Source organism: Triticum aestivum, chromosome 4A (genome assembly GCF_018294505.1).
Source record: "Triticum aestivum cultivar Chinese Spring chromosome 4A, IWGSC CS RefSeq v2.1, whole genome shotgun sequence".
Taxonomy (NCBI): domain Eukaryota; kingdom Viridiplantae; phylum Streptophyta; class Magnoliopsida; order Poales; family Poaceae; genus Triticum; species Triticum aestivum.
Genome location: NC_057803.1, coordinates 618,780,998 through 618,792,528, shown reverse-complemented (window position 1 = coordinate 618,792,528; position 11,531 = coordinate 618,780,998).

Here is an 11,531-nt window from a genome sequence, read left to right as displayed (position 1 = left end):
TTCCCGGGCAGCAACCAGAGAGGTTTCGATAGCAGACGCGAAGCAGAAGCTAGTTACTTGTGGTTCAGGCTTGCACGAGAGAGGAATCGGTACCGGCGCATCAAGTATTACATTATGGCACTCTTGCTCATAGTGATCGCTCTTCTCTTCTGTATCATAGTTTAGATATAGATGATGAAACATGTGTATGTGATGACCATGGAGTTGCTTGTATCCGAGACATGTTGCATAACTTGTATCGCTATATTGAGATGATGATGAGAGACATCATTTGTGTTGGACGATGTGATGATATGATAAGACTATTATGTGTATAATATAATGAGAATATTGTTTGTTTACGATATGATCAGATTACTGTATAAAATCTGTACAAATACATCGCAAATACGTAGCAGAAAAAAAATTATGCGTAACGCAGGTTAACAAGAAGTAGTAGCGCCGGTAGGTTAGGAGCGCAGGGTGGAGTCCCGCGCTACAGATATATAGCAGTAGCACTGGGCAGACCAACGCTACTACTACAAGTTAGCTGTAGCGACGTAGTAGTAGCGCCACCCGTGCTACTCGTAGGCAAAAGCCCAGCACTACTGCTAGGGTTTTCCCTAGTAGTGGCGGCGGCACGGTGGAGCCGGCGTCGACGATTACAACAGAGGGGTGGAGGCGTGTGGCGACGATGGGTTGAGGCGAAGAGGCCAGTGGGATGCACCACGTCGATTTTATGATGGGGGAGAGGAAGTGGCCAGTGTAGCGCAAAAAATATACGAAACTAAGCCAAACCCGTTATATCAGACACTCGGCTTACATGCTTGGTATTTTCTTCAAAAAGGTTTTTCCTTTAAAAACGAAAGGCTTATGTAAGCCGAATATGTCGTTAGAGGGCACTTGACCTATAGAGACCGTTGTTGTTCTGTTAATTGCAGTGGGATTGACCACATGACAGAATATACCGAGTTTTTTTGTAAGTGGTGTGTGTTTTATGATAGAGTCATTTTACGGTGCATCCGGACGATATGGACCGTCCGTCGGAGCGAATTCGACGGTCCAGATCCGATGTAATACGCTGATGTCACGTGTATTATATCAGACCCCGAGGGGCATTTTCGGGAGAAAAAATATTTCGAACTGATATGATTTTCCTCCCAAATATTTCGGGGGTATTCTCGGTACGAATTTCCGGGCTTTTTCGGTTCGGTTTTTTATCCCGTTCTTATTCCTCGCCGCCGCTAGGGTTTTATCCCGTTCTTATTCCTCGCCGCGGCCCCTCCCTGCCTCGTCGCCGGCAGGATCTAGCCGCGCGTCGCGGCCCCGCCCTCCCTCGTCGCCGGCAGGATCTAGCCGCGCGTCGCGGCCCCTCCCTCCCTCGTCGCCGGCAGGATCTAACTCCCTCGCGATCTCGCACCACCTTTTGAACGAACACTAGAGAAGGCCCACTGCCCTCCACGCGGCGGCCACCGGCGAAGAGTCGGCGCCATCCCACCTCCTAGTCCTCCATGCGGATCCTCCAATTGGTTGTTAATTTGCGTCCTCTACATATCATTTCTCAGCCATGGCTACAGCTTTCATCTGGCCATGCATTATGGATCATGTTCTGCGGGACTAGATGAAGCCGGCCGCCGGCCTCGACGGCCAGCCCAACGTTCAATCGTTGCATTCAACATGTATTCTTTCAATTTGGCTGATAGGTGAGAATTGGAGATCAATAGAGATGATAAGCTATTAATTTTAGAATGTACTATAAACAATTCATAGCTTATGTTGCTCAATATTTATGATACTCGCTTCTTCTTGTGCAATTGCTGGACTGGGATCAACAGACTTGGCATGTGCTTTATAAGAAAAATTAGATTCACATGGGATATCCACCTTTTCAAGATTGCTGTTAATTCTTATTATGATGTTTTAGCCTTGTTAAAGGGAGAGTAATGGTCCTCGCAAAAAGCAAAGAGAAAGGAATGAGCATTTCATTCTTCCATATGTTGCATTTCATTCTTCCGTGTTTAGTTATGTCCAACATTTGTTACATGCACACACTTGACAAGGTTAGTACAAGTAGTAATTTTTCCTTTGTTTTGCAGGGCTATGACAGAACATGCTATGTGATTCCGTGAGGCAGGATGGATGTACCATCGCCACACCAGTGTGCTCCTCAAGGTAACCGCTTCAATTCAGCGTTGCAGCACCTGTAGAGGCCCCCTATGGTACGTGCTTTACTCTTGTTATCCTATGCTCTATTTTTTTGGCTTTGCGGCCTGCCTACGAGACATAGCTGGGATTGCTTTTTCTCTCGTATGAAAATAGACATATCATAATCCACTATTATTCTAGGGTTGCCCCAGGCACCATTACTGTCACATGGTACTAAAAAGCAAATATTGATTTCTATGAGATCCCGTAGAGACCAAATTTATTTCAAGCAAAATATAGTAACCAATATTATTGAAGTTTTACAACTTGACTCATGTGCAATGGACTAAGAACACGGCTAGGAAACCTTCTTCGGGACTAAAACCCAACCACACCCTACTCTATCGCTTTATGGCCAAGTGAACACTCCACACTGCTGGACTAACTACTTGCATCTTCGTCGTCTTCAACCGCAGCTGCATCCGATAGCCTAGCATGGTACTGCTTGAACCTATTCTTGTCCTTCATTTTGTTGTAGGGTGAATTGACAAGCACAACAGGTAGCTCTTTTCTGAATTTCTCGATGTACGCCTGCATGCAAGGATATGTTAGTATCGTTCCTTTACCTTCAGAAAATGACAAAATTTTAGGTGTTACTCTACGTACTTCGTCATACTGCTTGCTCAGTTTTAGTCCCGTAAATAATTCGATGTTCTTCAGCATGTACAGTGCACAACATGAACTGCAACATTTTATGTTGTTAGATCATCATTTCAGATATTAGCAATCTAAAACAAAAATAATAGCTAATATTTTTGACTGACGTTTCATCGGATTTTGGCACTTTAATGTTCCGTACTGGCCATTGCGTCACGTTAATGTCTTCCCATGCATTGCTTTCTATCCCATTGACTCGCCTCGCTGCTCTCAGATGTGCTTCCATCCCACGTACCTGCAAGACCAATGGGATGAGAAATTGCCTACGACTAATACTTACATATGATGTCAAATCCTTTGTTATAATTAAATATGTTGAAATTCTCACCACGTTATGTACTTCTTTGGGTATCATACTATGGAAAAGTAAATCAAGAACCTGAATCTCCTTCCTTCTGGGGTTTACGACCACAAGGAACCAGTGGACGCCTTGGTTGTTCGTAGGTAGGAAAACCTGGATTGCACAGATAATTAGATCAACATGTATAGTAATAAAAAAATCTGTTCAAAGTCAAGTTAAAATACCATATCATGTTTCAGGTAGCTGGTGCCTTGTGTTGTTCCAGGAATGCCTGCCAAAGCGTCCTCGTAGCACTCCTCTATCCTACCATCTCTTTCGAGCTTAGCGACACCGGCCACCCTCTCAATGTAAACCAGTTGGCCGTCCCTTGTGTCAATTGGGTCATCATGACGCATTAGCTGGATCACAGCATCAACCACCTACAACAATAATCAAGTTAATTGTATTGTACAAAAATGAAACTTGATAAACTAATTTGTGAAATATCTTACTTCGTCACCCAACCATACGGCTTCTTTAGGTCCATCTTTTTGGGTGAGGCATTGCAAATGCTTCGATAGCACGACAATGTCATCAACTATGACCATTTGTTTTTCTTGATTTGTACTGTTGATCAGTGACGCCATGAAATCCTGTCGAACCACATCTAGCTGTTCCCTCAGGGTTTCATTAATTTCTGACCTCTTTTTTAAGTTGCTAGAGCCGATTTTCCTCTTTTTATTGTTCGTGTCCTCAGAACCATTTGTAGACTCTGATGGAGTCTTGTTTTTCCTTTTTTTTCTTCTCAGTATCGTATGAAGCATACTCGTCATTCTTAAATAATTGCAAAACCACATTTTTCTTTTTGCCCCCATGATTTGGTGGCATCGATTCAACCACACTTACTTCTTGCTGCTTTGTAAGGGTTCATCATGGATGTCATCATCTGCGAAGGCACGGGGCTCTTTGGGCTGTCGCGATCCCATAGCCTTCAGAGAGTGCTGCTTACTCCATATGTTGAACGGAATCTATCATACGAAATAAACTGCATGTTAACCTTTAGCAGATTCTTGCACAATTATAGGTAAAATGTGCATCACCTGGAATTCTTCAAGGCTTGTGGTGGCTTTGGAATGCATTTGCTTATCCAAACTAGGACCACCCTGGATATCATCCACCTCTTTCAAAAGCTTATGAATACCACTAAGATTCCGTTTGATTTTTCTTTCAGCTCTTTCTAATGCTTCATCCTGTACGTGCAAGATCACATGTTATTTCTGAAACGACAATGATTGTTTCACAAGTTAACATGTGTATGTCAAACTCTTCATCAAGGTTCTTCATTGGGGGATCCATGTCATCATTATTTATTCCCTTCTTACAATGGTGCTTAGCAGCGACCTCCGTGACATCATTTTGTTTCCCCTGGTCAGAAGCCTGCTCAGCATTCTCAACAGAGGCCTCCATTAGGTGTGAAGGTGCCCTGAGGTCAGAAAGATGTATGTCCTCCAGTCCTGGAAATATTCCGTCGCATTTTGTCTTTAAAAAATACATGTTAGTCTGGGGTGTTTTCATAGTAAACTAATTTAGAAAAAACTTTGTACACGTAAATTTCCAATTATATATACTAATCTCATAATTCTAGGCTTACGTTCAATTCTTTGATGAGGTCCTCTGTGAGCTTGCCATTTGTATGGGTACGCCTAAGGCACTCATCCATTTTCTTTTCAAGGGTGCACATCCTATCAACTTGTTGTGCACCAGCCTCCCGCACGAGGGAGGCAACTTCTTGCAAATCAGTCAAAACACGTCCGACGAGTACCTTCGTCTGAGACTTTGAAACAGTTAGAATCATATAACTTCATACTAGTTGCAATGTTACAATATATATTGGGTGCCTGATGTAACTCGTTTACCTGAGCGCCAGTCTTCGGTTTGGCCAGCGTACCATCTCGTGCTGGAATGAAAGGCCTCATCAGGTCCTCAACATACTACAGTTTAGTGTCGTTAGTATGATTTAGAAAATATACATGTTACATAATCCAGGCAATGTGCTGACATTTTACCTCTCCAACTCCCAGATAATTATTCTGGATTATATTGTCAACCTTTTTTGCCTTCTCCTCGCTCCAATTCTGGATCAGCGGCCTTAACCTTGATTCATATGAGATGCTAGAGTCGAATTGGTGCACTCTGAACTTCTCGTAGTACCATGTCTGCATGACAACAAAAGCAGTTTACAAATATTCTCGTACATTATGTAATGTATGTTAGGACATGTGATAATTGTACTACTACGAGTTACCTGTAGCAGTGCTAGATTCCCCTCCAGAATTGCCTCGCCATTTACAAAATTCTTCACGCTATCCATAAGATAGTCAAGCGTTAGCTGTCCAAGATTTGTGCCCTTTATCGTCTCAACGTTTCTAACAATCCCAATATATTTGTTATCCACATACTCCTCTTTTGTTCGGCATACATATTTGCCTATGGTGTACAAGACAAATGGCCTGACAAAATTTGGTGTGTTGTCTCCTTTCATCTTGGCTAGCAATCCTTTGAAAGTTATTTTGGTGTCATTACGGTCTTTCAGTTTCTTCCACAACTCCATATTATCATCAAGATTTGAAGGGACGTGCTTCTTCCCATGGCAGGGCATGCCTGTTGTATGCGCTACATCTTCTAGTGTGAGCCTACATGGTCTCCCGTTGATGATAAAGGCATCCTGCTCTGCATCATATGAATTAGCAATGGCCATGCACAGTACACATCTTAATTTGATGCTAGGTGTCTTGAGAAGTCCACCCAGTCCTATCAAGTGGATGTACATCCTTTGCTGCATGTTTAATCCCTTTATGAACTCCTCATATGGCGGCAAAGAAGCATCCTGGGTTCAATGGATGTGCAAGTGTGATTATATTCAGCATGGTATACAATTTAAACACTCATACAGACGAATACAACTTATATATGCCAACATAAAAATTGTGCTCTACGCTACTTCATGAGGTAATTTGTTTACAAGCAAGCTGAGTTCCATGAATGTGCAAATACTAGCATTAGATTCAGCTTGGTTATGTTTGAACGGTCATATAAGGTAATCTCCATTGCAAGGCGCTGATCTGAAATAAAATCAAGATTCGAAAATAAAAAACTATCCAACTGTGGTCTCCTCAACTCTAGGCGCTAATCATGGTCAGTACTATGGAATTAAAACATGGGCCATCGATGCCTTCCATAACTCGTGCGGAAGGAAAAAGGAAGGCAAGCGCCCACTGCCCTAATTGGCATCGACAAGACCAGAACCTAAGATTTAGCCTGGAATTAATCAATGAACTGCCAATCTGGTAGGAAACAAATCCTAGCGCCCTCCCATAACACCCCCGACTTAATTTGTTTAAAAACATGCTGAGTTACATGAATATGCAAACAACGAGTGGGGTTGCAGCAAGAGATCATGGGATTAAGATCGTGGCACGAAAAATAGCAGCGGCTGCAGCAGGAGATCGTGGGGAGTTACCTGAGGATTCATGTTTGGCTCCGTCGTTCGGTCTTGCTGGATTCCCGGGTTGCTCCGTCCTTCGGTCTTGCTGCTTTGGGCGGCGCAGAAGGACGAACTATGATCTATGAGGTTTCAAAGGATCCCTATTTATAGGGATCGTAACAACCAGGGCATATATCCACGTATAGATTTCTTCAGTTGGAGGAAATCAAGGGAGGGGACCCACCACATAACAACACTTAGGTCTCCTGAGAATCACGATCGTCAAAAAGATATAGTTCCCGTTTCTTTGAAATACAGCCAAAAGAACTGGACCGCTATTATTTTTTTAGGGCAAGCATCCGCGGCATGATCAACGCGTCCAGCCCGCGCAGCCACCACCTCTCCTGTGTGATCCCGCGCAACCATGCCCCATCCCTCTTGCATGCCATCTTCAATGAATGCCCCGTCCACATTGAATTTAATCATATCCTCTGGAGGATGGGACCAGCGAGGCACGCTTGCTGGCGGGCATGTTGTTTTGCAGAAACACCCCTGGTACTCTCCGGCCGTGCATGCAACCCTAGCAGCGAATTGCGTGTGATCCATCGGCTCGGCTTGTCTCCCTCTCGGACTTTGTTGCGCTGAGCCCACCATTGCCACCACATGATGATAACCAACATCCGGTCCTAAAGTCAACTAGGATTAACTGTTCACACGTGAAGTATTTTCTTTTTTCTTGTGAAGCTATTTTATTGCCCATCCTTGCTCATACCTTTTCTCCTCGTATATGTGAGACCAAATTTTGTTGATAATACTAAATCATGTCTGGTGCTGCTCAAGATGGCACGACACCATGGTTTTCGCTTCGGTGAGATTCAACACTCACTGCAATATTTGCCTTTCAGCCAAAATATTTCAACACTCGCTGAAATTTTTCAGGAACTTCTAACTAGCGATGTTAAAAAAATTATGAAACTTCTAACTAGCGACGTAATTGTTCTGAATCTTGTTCAGACTCCGACGAAACTTAAATATAAATTTAAGAATTCAGTTAGCCTTCCTAAGCTTCAAATTCTTGTCAAAAGCAAATATATGTTTCAGCGTCTCCCATGGAGACAAAATTTATTTCAAGAATAGTATTTGGAACCAGTACTATGAAGTACTACAACTTGATTAATCCGCACAGGACTAAGAACATGGCTAGGAAACCTTCTTTGGGACTGAAACCAACCCACACCCTACTCTACCACTTCATAACCAAATGTACACTCGATATCTAAGAATGGACCATTGCTGGACTAAATGCTTGCATCTTCATGATCTACAATCGCAGCTGCATCCGATAGGCTAGCATTGTACGTCTTAAGCCTTTTCATGGACTTCAATTTGTTGTAGGGCGAATTAAGAAGGACAACAGGCAGCTCTCTTCTATAATTGTCGATGTATGCCTGCATGGGAGGATATGTTAGTATCATTCCATATGTTTACAAAATTGAGAGAATTTTAGGTGTTACTCTACGTACTTGGTCATAATGCAGTCTAAGATCTTCTCCCGTAAAGAATTCGATGTTCTTCAGCATGTAGAGTGCACAAGAAGAACTACAACAATTAATTCTGTTAGCAGCATTTCACGTATTAACAATGAAAAACATAATTAGAAGCTAATATTGTTGACTGACTTGTCATCTTGTCTTGGCACAGGCACATGCTTTACTGTCCATTGGGTCACGTTAATGTCTTGCCATGCATGGCTTTGTGGTCCATTGATTCGCAGCGATGCTCTCAGATGTGCTTCCACCCCATGTATCTGCCAAAGTCCATGGTATGAGAAGTTGCTCACGGTTCATGGCTAGGTATGATGCTAAATCCTGTGTTATATTGAAAGACGTTTAAAATCTCACCATGTGAACCACTTGTGTGCGTTCTAGGTAGCCTAAAAGTGAATCAAGAATCTGAATCTCCCTCCTTCTGGGGTTTACGACCACAAGGAACCAGTGGGTGTTCGCCATGTTCGTAGGCAGAAAAACCTGGACAAGCAAAGATGATTACATCAACATGCATAATAATTAGAAAAAAAAATGTGTTTATGTCATGGTGAGATGGTACCAGATCATGTCTGAGGTAGTTGTCTCCTTTTGTTGTTCCATGACTGCCCGCCAAAGCTGCCTCGTGGCAGTTCTCTACCTTACCATTTCTTTCGAGCATAGCGACACCGACCACCCTCTCAATGTAAACCAGCTGCCCATCCCTTATGTCATTAGGATGATCATGACGCATGATCTGAATCACAGCATCAAACAACTAAAACAAAATTCATGTTAATTGTGGCATTCAAAAAAAAATTCAAGTTAATTGTACGGTGCAAAAGAAAATTGATAAACTAATTTGGGCAAATATCTTACTTCGTCACCCAACCATTTGTCATCTTCGCCTACATCTGTCATGGCGAGGCATTGCAAATGCTTCTGTTGCAGAACAATGTCATCAATTACCACCAATTGTTTATCAAGATCTGAGGTGTTGATAATTTCGGCCACATAACTCTGTCGAAACTTGTCAAGGTTGGCCTCCAGCGTCGAAGCACCTGTGTCTGTATCTTTTAAATTGCTTGCACGGTTTTTCCTCTTTGTATTCTTTGTGTCCTTGGAATCGTTGGTAGACTCCGATGGAGTCCTGTTTTTCTTTCTCTTCTTATCACTATCGTACAGAACAAAATCTTCATTGCACAATAATGAAGATGCCACTCTTTTCCGGCTGCTCGCACGAGTTGGTAGCATGGAATCAACCCCACTATCTTGTCGCTGCTTTGCTAAAGAATCATCATAGTTGTCCTCATCAACTGGGAAGACATGGGGCTCTTCCGGCTCCCTTATTCCCTTAGCCTTGGCAGACCGGTGGTTGCTTTTGGTACCTGCCTCTGCACCCACCTCAATACTGACATCTTCATCATCTTGATTTCTTCTTTCTTCAGTCTTTCGCACATTCTCATTGTGCCTCAAATTCAGAGGATCTCGTGATTCGAAATGAAGCACTTGTTAGCTTGCAATCTGCGCGAAATAAAAAAACAAAACCAGTTAACTATAAAATGTGCATCACCAGGAAAGCTTCAAGGCTTGTCGTGGCTTTGGAATGCTTTCGTGAATCCAAACTCGGAGCACCCTGCGATGCATCCACCTCTTTATAAAGCTGTGAAACATTCTTGAGACTCTCCTTGCAAGCTGCAGCAACAACTCTGTTTTCTTCATCCTGAACGTGGAAGATCATATGTTAGCTACGAATCTGCGTTAACTTAAAACAAAATCAGTTAGATGTAAAATGTGTATCACCATGAAAGCTTCAAGGCTAATCTTGGCTTTTGAATGCTTTCGTGATTGCAAACTAGGAGCAGGCTGTAAATCTTCAGATACGTTCTTCTTGGGGGCATCCATGTAATCTTTTTGTATTCCCTTAGCAGAAATGCCTTTGGCAATGACCTCTGTGTCATCTTTTTGTTTTTGCTGGAGAGTAGTATTCTCTCCTGGGACCTCCATTAGGTCCACAGGTACTCCCAGGTCAGATAGCTGTATGTCCTCGACTCCTAGGCGATCAACATCAAATATTCCATAGCGGTGGTTCTTTAAAAAAATGTGTTAGTGTGGAGAGTATTGACAGTAAAATTATTTATACAAACTCACAATGGTATACTTACATTGAATTCTGTGATGAGCTCGTCCGTGTGTCTGCCGTTCGCAAGGGTACGCCTAAGGCACTCGTCCATTTTTCTTTCAAGGTTGCACATCCTATCAAATTGTTGTGCACTGGCCTCCCGCACAATGGAGACAACTCTTTCAAATCAGCCAATACGCAGCCCATGAGTGCCTTATCCTGCAAATTACAAGCAGTTAGGAGCATATGACTTCGATTGTACTTGCAAAGTTACAATATATATTTGTGCGTGATGTTTATCATTTACCTAGCCGTCATTCTTTGGTTTGACCGGCGTCCCAACTGGTGGCGGAGTGAAAGGCCGCAGCAGGTCATTGACATACTGCATGTTAGTGTTGTTAGTATCATTCAAAACATATGGTACATAATCCAGGCACACAGTACTAACACTTTACCTCTTGAACCCCTATATAATTTTTGTTGATTATGTTGTCAACCTTCTGTGCCTTCTCGTCACTCCAGTTTTGGATGAGCGGCCTTAACCTTGATGCATACGAGATCGTAGAGTCCAATTGGTGCACCCTCCACTTCTCGTAGTACCACGTCTGCATTACAACAAAAACAGCTTAGACAATTTTCCATAAAATTAAATGTATGGTATGTTAATAATGATTGTATTACCTGCAGCAGTGGTAGGTTGCACTCCAGATTTGCTCCACCATTTACAAATTTCCTGACGCTAGCCATAAGATGGTCAAGCGTAAGCTGACCAAAATTGGTGCTCTTTATTATCTCAACGTTTCTAATAATCCCAATGTATCTGTTGTCCACATACTGCTGTGTTGTCGGGCATACATATTTGCCTATGGTGTACAAGACAAATGGCCTGACAAAATTAGATGTGATGTCGCCTTTCATCTCGGCTAGCAATCCTTTCAAAGTTACTTTTGTGTTGCTGGGGTCTTTCAGTTCCTTCCACAACTCCAAAGTATCGTTGTGATTTGAAGAGACGTGATTCTTCCCTATGCAGGGCAGGCTGTTATATGCTCCACATATTTTAGTGTGATCCTACATGGTCTCCCATTAATTATAAAGACATCCTGCTCTGTATCATATGAATAAGCGACGGCCTGGCACAGTAAATGTCTCATTCTCATGCCAGGAGTCTTGAGAAGTTCACCCAGTCCAATCAATTTGATGTACGTCAGTTGCTGTGTGTTTAAATCTTTTATGAACTTCTCGTATTGCAGCAAAGAAGCAACCTGAGTTCCCTGAATGTAC